Source organism: Rhinolophus sinicus, chromosome 16 (genome assembly GCF_057876585.1).
Source record: "Rhinolophus sinicus isolate RSI-liver-muscle chromosome 16, RSI-T2T, whole genome shotgun sequence".
Lineage (NCBI taxonomy): Eukaryota > Metazoa > Chordata > Mammalia > Chiroptera > Rhinolophidae > Rhinolophus > Rhinolophus sinicus.
Window position 1 is genome coordinate 107,782,150 of NC_142516.1, and position 13,484 is coordinate 107,795,633.

Sequence of the window (13,484 nt, forward strand, 5' to 3'; positions counted from 1 at the left end):
AGACCTTCATTATAATGACAGAAAGCCAGATTTCCAGGGGAAACTGAAGTGTTGTTTTCCAAATAATTAATGAACAGTTTTGTAGAGTTCCAGCATTTTATAAATTGAAGACTACTTGTAGCAGATTTCAAAGAAAAATGTAATCTGTGAAGTCCCTTGGAGTCTGATCATGTATGTTTTTAATTCTTTAGACATGACCCAAATGAATCAACAGCAGACATCTGTGATGCAACGAACCGTGAAAGGTGAGGTATATATTGAGAGGGTGTTTAGGTAGAGAAATTCAGTTTCAGAGTTATCCAGGGCAATATAGAAATTCTGGACAATGATTTAAAATTATTTCTAAAAAATTAGGACTCTCAGTAAGATAAGTCATGTTTACTATATATTTAAGTTTCAAGAAATTCTTGTTCAGGTAAACAGATCATGTCACTATTCTATGTAGGTAATCTCTAATGATAAGTTTTTGCATGTGTTAGGATTTAAAGTAAAACAGAGTAACTCTCCACGATCAATGATGGTGAGAAGACATTGACATTTTTAATTTATACAAGGCAGTTTGAAGTTTAGAAAGAGAGAACCGTTCATGTATTTCATATCTTTGAGAAGATAGGGTGTATTTCTGAGAAAAATGGAAAAGTGGAAAGATATCAAAATATTTGAGAGGGAATGGTATACAATAAATCTATCTAACTTAATTTACAGAAAAGTACTATAATTAATTAAAGAAATATCCATTTATCACGATTAAATGTTCTGGTTTGAAAATGTGAACATATCTTTAATAGAGAGTAATTTTATTATAGTCTCTTTCTGAACATAGAAACGTAGAATGCTCTTTACTCTTCAATTGTGTTCTTGTCTCATTTTGCCTGGATATATTCTGTTTCTTAGATTTGTTGATTACGTCTATGAGCCAATGGACTAATAGCAAAAGTAGACATGTTTTGCTGATTAAATGTTCTGCTCTTTGGAATTTTATTGTTAATTAATTAATCTATTCATTTATAGAGAAGATCTAACCATATAAACTGAAAGACTCATTACCTAGGACAACAGTTGGCAAACCTATTGTGAAAATGGCCACATATTAAATATTTCTGGCTTTGCTCGTTACCCGTGCAGTCTCTGTCTCCAGTACTCAGCCCTGCCATTGTAGTGTGAGAGCAGTGCAGAGAGGATGTAAACGAATGGGTATGTTTCAATCTAATAGGATGTACAAATATAGCTGGCAGGCTGGTTGTGACTCAGGAGCCATAGTTTACTATTTCCTTATCTAGAGAATTTACTTGTGGACATCTCCATGTAAACCCTATACCTCCCCGGTGCACCTTTTGAAAATTGTAAAGTGGTTATTTTGTTTGTTTGTTTTTTTCTTGGCTATTAGTTTTTTCTTATAAGAGCTATTTTATTTTTTATTTTTGTAGATTTTTTTTAAATTCCTTCCCCACCCATACCACTTCTCTTTGGCAACCATCAGTTTGTTCTCTACATCCATGGGTCTCTTTCTCTTTTGTTATGTTTACGCCAGGGGTGTCCAAACTTTTTTCAACATTTTTCACCAAGGGCCATATGCGGTAAAGTACACAAACAGCCGGGCCACTCACTCGAGGTGAAGTACGTATTGCCTCACCTGGTTTATTTAAGTAAACTAAATATATTTTTGGAATTTGCTGCTGGCCAATTAACAATGGATCATGGGCCGCAGTTGGCCTGCGGGCCGCAGTTTGGACACCCCTGGACTTTATGCATTTCTTTTTTCAGCTTCCCCATATAGATGATATCATGCGGGTTTGTCTTTCTCTTTCTTATTTATGTCACTTAGAAAAGTACCCACTAGGTCCATCCATGTTGTCCCAAATGGCAAGATTTTATTCTCTTTTATTGCTGAATAACATTCCACTATACAAAAACCTGTCAGGGTAACACAAAAATAGGAAAGTATAGATCAATATCTCATATAAATACGAATGCAAATAATTCTAAACAAATAATAGCAAATCAAATACAATAATACTTTTAAAAGATGCATCATGGGGGCCGGCCCTGTGGCTCAGGTGGTTAGAGCTCCATGCTCCTAACTCGGAAGGCGGCCGGTTCGATTCCCACATGGGCCCGTGGGCTCTCAATCACAAGGTTGCCAGTTCAATTCCTTGAGTCCTGATGGTGGGCTGTGCCCCCTGCAACTAGCAATGGCAACTGGACCTGGAGCTGAGCTGCGCCCTCCACAACTAAGACTGAAAGGACAATAACTTGAAACTGAATGGCACCCTCCACAACTAAGAACTTGACTTGGAAAAAAAAATCCTGGAAGTACACACTGTTCCCCAATAAAATCCTGTTCCCCTTCCCCAATAAAATCTAAAAGGAAAAGATACATCACAGTCAAGTGGGGCTCATTCCAGGGATGCAAGGATTGTTCAACACACTCAAATCGATCAATGTGCTACAACACATAAATAAAATAAAGGATAAAAACCATATCATCGTATCAATAAATGTAGAAAAAGCATTTGACAATATACAACATCCATTTATGATTAAAACACTTAATAAAATGAGTATAGAAGGAAAGTACCTCAACATAATAAAGGCTGTATATGACAAACCCTCAGCTAACATCATACTTAATGGTGACAGATTCAAAGCTTTTTGTCAAAGATCTTGAATCAGGGAAGAAAAGGATATTCCCTCCCACCACTGTTATTCAACATAGTACTAGAAGTTTTAGACTGACAAAGAGACAAGAAAAGAAATAATAAGGAATGAAGATTTAAGTTGTCGCTTTACGCAGACAACATGATTCTTAATATAGAAAACCCTAAAGGCCCCCAAAAAACTATTAGCAATAATGATCAAATACATACAGTAACATTGCCAGGTGCAAAATCAATCTACAGAATCTATTGTGTTCCTAGTTAGTAATAATGAAATACAGGAAAGAATCGAAGAAAAACAAACAATTCATTTTGCAATAACAAAACAAAGCCGAAATACTGAAAAATGAACATAACGAAGAATGTGAAAGACTATAAGCTGTGAAAATTGTAAGACATTATTAAAAGAAATTGAATAAGACACAAAGACATGGAAGGATATTCCATGGTCAAGGACGAGAGAAATTAACATTTTTTAAATGGCCATATTCCCCAATGCAATACAGATTCAATGCAATCCCCATCAAATTCTCAATATCATTAAAAACAAAAATAGTACAAAAATATCATGAGACTTGTATGGATTCATGAAAGACCCAGAAAAGCCAAAGCAATCCTAAAAAAAGACATGCTGTGTCAGGCTTGAACAAATGTTCTCAGGAGATATCACTCTCCCTGATTTCAACTTCTACTACAAAGTGACAATAATCGAAACAGCATGGTACTGACAGAAAAACATACATACAGAACAATGGACTAGTATTGAAAACTGACAAATAAGCCCACATACATATGGGCAGATAATTTTTAACTAAGGAGCCAAAAGCATACAATGGAGAAAGGAAAGCCTGTTCAATAAATGGTGCTGGGAAAACTAGAAAACCACATGCAAAATAATGAAACCAGACTGCTATAAGTCACCATGTACCAAAGTTAACTCAAAAGTGATCAAAGACCTAAACATAAGACCTGAAACAATTAACTGCATACAAGAAAGCATAGATACTAAATGTATGAACCTTGGGTTCAAAGAGTTGTTTATGAAATTTGACCACAAAGCTAAGGGAAGTGAAAAAAAAAGTAAATGAATGGGATGATATCAAACCAAAAAGTTAGTGCACAGCAAAAAAAAAGGTCATAAAACAAAAGGACACCAACCAAATGTGAGCAGGTTTTTAAAATATTGCATCCAATTGTGGGTTACTGTCCAAAATATATAAAGATCTCATACAACATCAAGAAAAAAAAAACACCCAAACAATCAAATGAAAAATGGATACAGGAACTGGAAAGATACTTCTTCCAAGAAGATGTAGAATGATTAACAGACATATGAAAAAATGCTCGACTTCAACAGCTATTAGGGAAATGCAAATCAAAACCAAAATTAGTTATCACCCACCTCACACCTGTTAGAATGGCTGTCATCAACAAGACAATAACAAGTGTTAGAGAGGTTGTGGAGAAAGAGGAACACTCAGACACCCATATTAGGAAGATGTACACCTACTTTGGAAAACAGTATGAAGTTTTCCTCAAAAAATTAAGAATAGGATTACCATATGACCCAGTAGTCCCCATCCTGTGTATCTACCCAAAAAAACTGAAACATTTATTCAAAAGATATATGTACCCAGATGTTCATTGCAGCGTTATTTACGGTGGTCAAGACATGGAAACAATCAAAGTGGCCTTGGATAGGTGATTGGATAAAGAGGAAGTGGTGTATATACAAATTGGAATATTACTCAACCATAAGAGAAAATGAAATGCTGTCATTTGTGCCAACATGGATGGATCTTGAGATTGTTATGCGAAGCAAAATAAGTCAGATAGAGCAAGTCAAGGACCATAGGACTTCACTCATATGTGGGATATAAAACTGAAAGCAACACAGGAGCAAGACAAACAAGCAAAGAATCAAAAACTCATAGACACAGACAACAGTTCAGTGGTTAGCAGAGGATGAGGAGAGTGGGAATAGAAATAAAAAGGGAAAAGAGGATGAAATATACGATGATGAAAGGAGAACTACTCTGTGTGCTAAACACACAGGTGACATATAGATGAGGTACTATAGAAATGGACACCTGAAAGCCATATAACTTTGGTAACCATGGTCACCCCAATAAATTTGATTGAAATAAAAACGATCTGGGTTGGGTGAGGTGTTATGTAATTCACCCTCATTGAAAGCTAGGAACTAAGTGTGTTTTCCTCAGTAAGTTGAAAATAACAGGAGGTGATGTGTTGGGGACAGAGAGTCTCAGAAACCATAAAACATTGTGACTAGGGAACTCCTCTGGTCAGAGTATGTCACCTTTAAGCTCCTGGAAAAACAGCATTGGTGGAGACAGTGTCCCTAGGTTGTCACTGCTGCTTAGGACACTGGTGGGATGGAGGGGTGTAGGCGCAAGGACCGCTCTTCAGCCCTTTCTGTTTTTACCAGCTAACCTAATGCTTCCATGATTTTATTTTGGTTAATTGCTAGTAGTTTCTACTGAGAAAGGCAGTAATTATCTCCAAGTCACTCGGGAAAAACAACACCAGAACGTAAAGTTTTTGTCCCACTGAGGCACTCAAGACCCCCCAGTCTCCTGAAGCCCTTTTCCTCAGTCTGTCCATCAGTTAGATTTCCCAGGAAAGTGTGGCTGTATATTATTTTGATGAGAATCTTTGGGTGTTTTTGTTTGTTTGATTGTTGATGTTTTTATAAGAGGTTTTGTGAACTAAACTGATGACATATGCTAGTGAGAAGATCTCAAATGTTGCTTATTCTTTGTGTTTTTGATATTTAAATATGTATCAGTTTTCATGGTTGTCACATACCAATTTTTTTTGGTACAACATTTGGTGAAAAGAACAGGCAGCCTAAGCACCAATAATATTTGTAAATTGTGAATGTGCAGTATGATTTTATGAAGCTGACATGTGCAAAATGCATTTTGAGCTGTGTCATTTTATAGATGAGAAAATTAACTTAGAGAGAGAGTAAATGACGCATGCCAGTAGTTTGGTGGTGGGATGTCTTGATTTTAGATAACATATGTAGATACCTTTTTTGAAATGAACTCTGAGAAAAATAAAAAGAAATCATCCTGAACACATGCTCTAGTTTCAGTTCAGAAAAATCTTTTAAACATAATTTAGGCCATCCTTGACCTACCTACTTGCTTCTTCTCTCCCAAATGGTGACAATAGTCATTGTTCTGGTGTTTGCTTTCTTTATTTTCCGTATACCTCCATTAGCTATTACCTGGATTCACCACCCATCTCTACCCTCTCAGTTGTCTTTCACATTTGCTAAACTGGAAAGCAGCATGGTGGAATGATTGACAAAACAGGAAAGAAGAAGGAGGTTTAATAGGAATGCTATGCGTCCCCTAATCCTTCCTTTCCCAGTGGGTACACGCACACTGATACAGAAATGCACACACACAACGCAGAGCTGTCTCAGAGGTTCCAAATCTATTACCTGATACTGTTTCTTTAGATCCTATCATATTACCTCATGATTTTGCTTTTATTGTCCTGAAATAATGTTGGGAAAAATAATCAGATTGTCTTCCATAATGTCTGACTTTCATTTTCTGTATGTTTTTAATTCTGTTGCAGCATTATAGAGGTCTCTTTACAGTACTCTGACACCAATGACAGAGCTCATTTCACTGATCTGAGTCCTAAAAGGTACTGGAAACAACCATGGCAATAAGAGGTTTCCATAAGAGACTGTAAGCTCCTGTAGGTAACTTTCTGTTTTAGGCCTGGGGTGAAAAAGAAGAGCAGGTCATAAAGGGAGATTCTTACTCACAGTCTGTTTGTGACCTTCAGTAACCAGTAGCCAAAACTCTTAGGAAACGATCCAAATGTCTCAGTGTGAGATGTACTAGAGTGGGCCAGGGGAGAAGAGAATCTCTTTATAGTAAGGAGGACGTAACAATGGAATGGCAGTAGTGGAGCTCTGAACAGAAAAGACTGGAGCTAAGCGACCTTAGCTGTCCCGCCACCATCAGAGCTCTACTACCACCTAAAGGGGGTGGTCCAAACGTAAGTCCACCATCATATTTGAGGCAGCCCTTGAATCAGCTTGCAGATCTTTGAACCCAACTGAGTAACAGAAATGATATACATGATAAATGAAGAGCAAGGATGTGGTGAAGGGGCTCGGAAATCAGGAATTTAGAAGAGACTGGACCAATGTTTACGTGTGAACTGAAGTTGAATTCTGAAGTAAATTCAACCTCAACATAGTTACACATGATAGTTAGACTTAGCCATAGAAATTGTACTTGTCTTGATTTGTTAGGCTTTTAGACAGACCTAACCTTCATTACAATGATATAAAGCCAGATTTCTAGGGGAAATTGAAATACTGGTTTCCAAATAACTAATGCACAAATAGTTTTGTAGAGTTCCCCCATTTTATAAATTGAAGATTATTTGTAAGAGATTTCAAAGAAGAGTGTAATCTGTGAAGTGCCTTGGAGACTGATTATGTATGTTTTTAATTCTTTAGACATGACCCAAATAAACTGTCATCAGCCATCTGCGATGGAACCAACGATGAAAGGTGATGTATATATTGAGAGGGCATGGGGTGGACAAATTCAGTCTCACTGTTATCCATGGCATTACTGAAATTTCTGGACAATGATCTAAATTTATTTCTAAAAAGTTAGGACTTCTAGTAAGGTAAGTCATGTTTAGTATATATTTAAGATTCAAGGAATTCTTGTTCAGATATACTGATTCCATCACTATTCCATGTAGGTGATCTCTAATGATATGTTGCTACATGTGTTGGGATTTAAAGTAAACAGAGTAACTCTCCAGGCTCATGATGGTGATGAAGACATTGACATTTGTAATTCAAACATGTCAGTTTGAAATTTGGAAGGAGGAAACCATTCATGGTTATCTTTGGGAAGATAAGGCTTATTCTGAGGCAAGAAGGAAATGGAAAAGTATGGAAAGTTATCAAAATGTTGCACAGGGAATGGTATACAATAAATCTACCTAACTTAGTTTACAGAAAATACTATCATTGTTTTAAAGAAAAACCCATTTTTCACAATAAAATGTTCTATTTTGAAATGTGAACATATCCTTTGTACAGAGTAATTGTATTATAGTGTCTTTATGAACACAGAAGTATAGAATGCTCCCTAATGTTCAACTGTGTTCCTTTCTGATTTGCCTGGAAATATTCTGTTTCTCAGTTTTGTTGATTTATTCTATGACCAATGTACTGGTAGCAAAAGTGAACATGTTTTGCTGATTAAATGTTTTGCTCATGGATTTTTATTCACAATTAATTAATTAATATAGAGAATTTAACCATTTGAACACAATGATTTTCATTATGTAGGAAAAAATTGGCGAGCTATTTCTGAAAAGGGCCAGATAAATATTTTGGGCTTTGTGGGTTGCCCGTACAGTTTGTGTCTCTGCTACTCAACCCTGCCATTGTTGTGTGATAGCAATGCAGTGAGGATATAATCAAATGGGTGTGTTCCAATGAAATGAAACTACAAATACAGCTGGAATGCTGTATGTGACCCACGAGCCATAGTTTACTGTTTCCTTATCTAGAGAATTTATCTGTGGACATCTCCATGGATACCGTAGGGAACTCCTGGGCAACGTTTGACAATTATAAAGTGATTTTTGTTTATTTGTTTCCTTTACTTGCTTATTTTTTATTTTTGTAAGAGCCTTTATTTTCTATTTATTTTTTGATTATTTAAATAACTGCTTCTTCCCTACCCCTCCTCTTTGGCAACCATGAGCTTGTTCTGTACATCTATGGATATCATTCTATTTTCTTAATTTATGCAATTGATTTGTTTTTATTAGCTTCTACATATAAATGATTCATGTGGTATTTGTATTTCTCTGTCTGACTTATTTCACTTAGAATAATACCCTCAGGTCCACCCATGTTGTTTCAAAAGGAAAGACTTTAATCTTTTTTATTGCTAAATAACCTTGCACTATGCCAAAATGTAGTCAGGAAAACACAAAAATAGGCCCCTACAGATCAATATCTATGATGAATACAAATGTGAAAAATCCTTAACAAAACAATAGGAAATTAAATACAGCAATACTTAAAAAGACACAACACAATTTAGTGGGGCTCATTTGAGGGATGCAAGGATGGTTCAACACACGCAAATCGATCAATGTGCTACACCAGATAAACAACATAAAGGATCAAAATCATATGATCATATCAATGGATGTAGAAACAGCATTTGACAAGACACAACATCCATTTATAATTAAAACACTTAATAAAGAGGGTATAGAAGCAAAATACTTCAACATAATAAAGGCCGTATTTGACAAAACTTCAGCTAATATCACTCTTAATGGTGAAAAACTGGAAGCTTTTTCTCTACGATCAGAAACAGGGCTAGGAAATGTCTTTCCACTACTGTTATTCAACATAGTGTTGAAAGTTTTAGCAACAGCAATCAGGCAAAAGAAAGAAATAAAAGACATCCAAGTTTAGAATGAAGAACTTGTCACTTTATGCAGATGTCATGATTCTTTGCATAGAAAACCCTAAAGTCCCCCCAAAAAACTGTTAGAACTAATAAACAAATACGGTAACATTACTGGATGAAAAATAAATGTATGAAACCCATTGTGTTCCCAAATAGTATCAGTGAAGTTACAGGAAAAAATTGAAAAAAAACCACCATCACAATTTATTTTGCAATTGCAACACAAAGATGAAATACCTAGAAATGAAGTTAACACAAGATGTGAAGGACTATAAGATGTGAAAGCTACAAGACATTATTAAAAGAAATTGAAGGAGACACAAAGACATAGAAAGATATTCTGTGTTCCGAATTAGCATTGTTAAAATGGCCACATACCTCAATGCAATATACATATTTAAGGTAATCCTCCTCACAATCCCAGTGGCATTTTTAAAGAGAAATAGAACAAACAAAAAAATCATCATATTTGTATGGAGTCACAAAAGACCCAGAATAACCAAAAATTCCTAAGAAAAAGGAACAGGGCTGGAGATATCACCCTTCTTGAATTCAACTTGTTCTATAAAGTGACAGTTACCATAACAGCATAATATTGACAGAAAAATAAACACACCTACCAATGGAATAGAACTGAAAACCCAGAAATAAACCCACATATATATGGGCAGATGATTTTTCACAAAGGTGCCAAGAACATAAAATAGAGAAAGGAAAGCCTATTCAATAAATGGTGCTGGGAAAACTAGAAAGACAAGTGCAAAAGAATGAAACTAGACCACAATCTGTCTCCATATACCAAATCTAATTCAAAATGCACCAAGAACCTAAACATAAGCCCTAAAAACGATAAGCTGCATAGATAAAAGCATAGGTACTAATCTACTGGACATTGGGGTCAATGAGGATTTTATGAATTTGACTTCAGAAGCGAGGGAAGTAAAAGCAGAAATAAATAAACGGGACTATGTTAAATCAAAAAGCATGTGCACAGCAAAAGAAACCATTAACAAAACAAAAAGGCAACCAACCAAATGGGATAAGGTGTTTTAAACAACACCTCTGATTAGGGGCTAAGATCCAAAATATGGAAGAAAGTGGTAAAACTCAAGAACAAAAACCCAAACAATCCAATTAAAAAATTGGAAAAGGACCTGAAGAGACAAGTTTGCTAAGAGGACAAGCTGTCAACAGATATAGGGAAAGCGCTAAACTTCACAGGCTATTATAGAAAGGCAAATCAAAACCAAACTTGTAATTAATTACCTCATATCTGCTAGAATGGTTGTCATCAACAAGAAAAAGAAAGCAGGTGTTGGAGAGACTGTGGAGCAAAAGCAACCTCACACACTGCTGGAGGGAATTAAATTGGTACAGCCGCTTTGGAAAACATGATGATTCCTCAAAAATTAAGAATAGATTACCATATGATCCAGGTGTCCCTGTCCTGGGTAGCTACCCAAAAAAACTGAAAACATTTATCCATAAAGATATATACACCTAATGTTCACTGCTGCATTATTCACAATGGTGAAGCATGGTAACAACCACAGTGTTCTTCAGTAGATGATAGGACAAAGAAAGTTATATGTATATACTCAATAAAATATAATTCAACATAGAGGAGATGAGATAATACCATTTGTGACAACATGGATGGATCTTGAGATTATTATGTTGAGAAACATGAGTCAGATAGAACAAGTCAAAAACCATAGGACTTCCCTCATTTGTGGGTATGAAACTGAAAGAAACAAAAGAACACGACAAACAAAAAAAGAAACAAAATCTCACAGACATAGAAAACATTTAGTGGTTAACAGAGGATAAGGGGAGAGGATGAGTAACAAAAAAGGGATAATAGGATCAAATATATGGTGATGGAAGGAGAACTGTCTCTGGGTGGTGAACACACAAGGTGACATATAGATGATGTATTATAGAAATGTACACTTGAAAGCTACATACTTTTGGTAACTACTGTCACTACAATAAATTTGATTATTAAAAAAATGTGTCCTGGCTTGGGTGAAGTATTGTATTAGAACCCTCATTTAAAGCTAGGAACTAAAGTGTTTTTTTCTCAGTAAGTTTAAATTAAGAGGAGATGATGAGTCCGGAACAGAGAGTTTCAGAAACCACAAAATATCAAGACTGGGCAACTCCTATTGTCAGAATATGTCACCTTTAAGCACCTGGGCAAAGCAGCACGGGAGGAGGCAGTGTCCCTAGGTTGTCACCTGTGGATTAGGAGATTGGTGGGTTGGACAAGTGAAGACCTAAGAACTATTCTTCAAACCTTCCCTGTTTTTGCCAACTAACCTAATACTTCCATGATTTTATTTTGGGTAATTGTCAGTAGTTTTACTGAGAAAGTTGGTAATTATCTCCAAGTAACTCAGATGAAAAACAAGAACAGTATTTAAAACTTTCGTCCGACTGCGGCCCTCAAGACCCCCCCCCCCCCCACACACACACACACCACCAGTCCGTTTCTTGATCAGTCCTTCAGTTTGATTGTCCAGGAAAGTTTGGGAGTATATTACTTTGATGACAATCTTTGGGTGTTTTGCTTTGTTGTTGTTTTGTTTTGTTTTTTAAGTTTTTATGAGAGTTTTTTTGAGCCAAAGTGATGACACATACCAGGGAGCAAGATAACGAATGGCCCCTAATTGTTTGTGTTTTCAAAATTTAGATGTGTATCGGTTTCCATTATTATCACATACTAACTTTTTGGTATAACATGTGGTGAAGAGAACAGGGCACCTAAACCCCAATAATGTTTGTGAAATATTGAATATTTAACATATTTTATGAAGCAGACATATACAAAGTACATTTTCGTGTGTCTCATTTTATAGATGAGAGAATTAACTTGTAGAGAGAGTAAGTTACCCAAGCCAGGGATTTGGTGTTGGGGAGTCTTGATTTTGGATAACATAACTAGATACCTTTTCAGAAATGAATTCTGAGAAAAAGAAATCATCCTGAACACATGTGCTAGTATCAGTTCAGAAAATTCTTGTAAACATCGTTTAGGCCATCCTTGACCTATCTTTGGTTCTTCTCTACTAAATGTGACGATAGTCATTGTTCTGGCATTTGCTCTCTTTTTTTCCGTTCCCCTATTACCTGAACTGACCACCCCATTCCTGCACTCTGAGCTGTCTTTCACATTTTCCAAATTGACAGCAGCATGTGTCAATGATTGATGTAAAGAGAAAAAGAAAGGAAGTTTAATCATGAATGCTATGCCTCCCCTAATTTGTTCCTTCTTTCCAGTGGGAATTCCCCCACGAACAGACAAATGCACACACGCAGACTGAGGCTGTGACACAGGTATCAATTCTACACCCTGATACTCTTTCTTTAGTGTCTGTCACATTTCCTTATGATTTTGATTTTTCATATCCTGAAATTCTGTCAGGAAAAAGAAACGGATTGCCTTCCAAAATGTCCGACTGTTATTTTTGTATGTTTTTAAATTCTTTTGAAGAATTATGAAGTTCTCTTTAGGGTCCTCTGAGAACAGTGACAACAAGGGGTGAATTGATTTGACTGATCTGAGTGGTGAAAGGTACTGGGAGCAACCATGGCAATAAGAGGTTTCCATAGGAGACTGTAAGCTTCTGTAGGTTACTTCATTTTTCAGTCTCGGTGGATAAAAGAAGAGCAGGTCATAAGAGGGAGACTTCCTATTCATAGTGTGTTCGTGACCTTTAGTAACTAGTAGCCAAAACTCTTAGGAAACGATCCAAATGTCTCTGTGAGATGCTGGTAGAGTGGGCCAGGAGAGAAGAGAATCTTCTTTTCAGTAAGGAGGAGGTAACAGGGCATAGGCAGCAGTGGAGCTCGGAACAGAAAAGAATGAAAGTAAGAGACATTGGCCCTGTCCTTCATGCTCCAGAGCTCTACTACCATCTAAAGGTGGTGGCCTAAATGGAAACCCACAGTCATATTGGAAGGAGCACTTGACTCAGACTCACAGTTTTTTTAACCCAACTGAGGAACAGAAAAGATATGCAAGATACATGAAGTGTAAGGTTGTGTTCAAGGGACTCAGGAAGTTAGAATAATCTAGACCTATGTGTACCTATGAACTGAAGTTGAATTTTGAAGTAAATTCAGCCTCAATGCAGTTACACATGGGAATTAAGCTTAGCAGTAATGATTGTACTTGTCTTGATTCATTAGGCATTTTGACAGACCTAAGACCTTCACTACAATGATGCAACACCCGATTGCTAGGGGAAACTGAAATATTGTTTTCCAAATAACTAATGTACTAATAGTTGTGTAGAGTTCTAGCATTTTA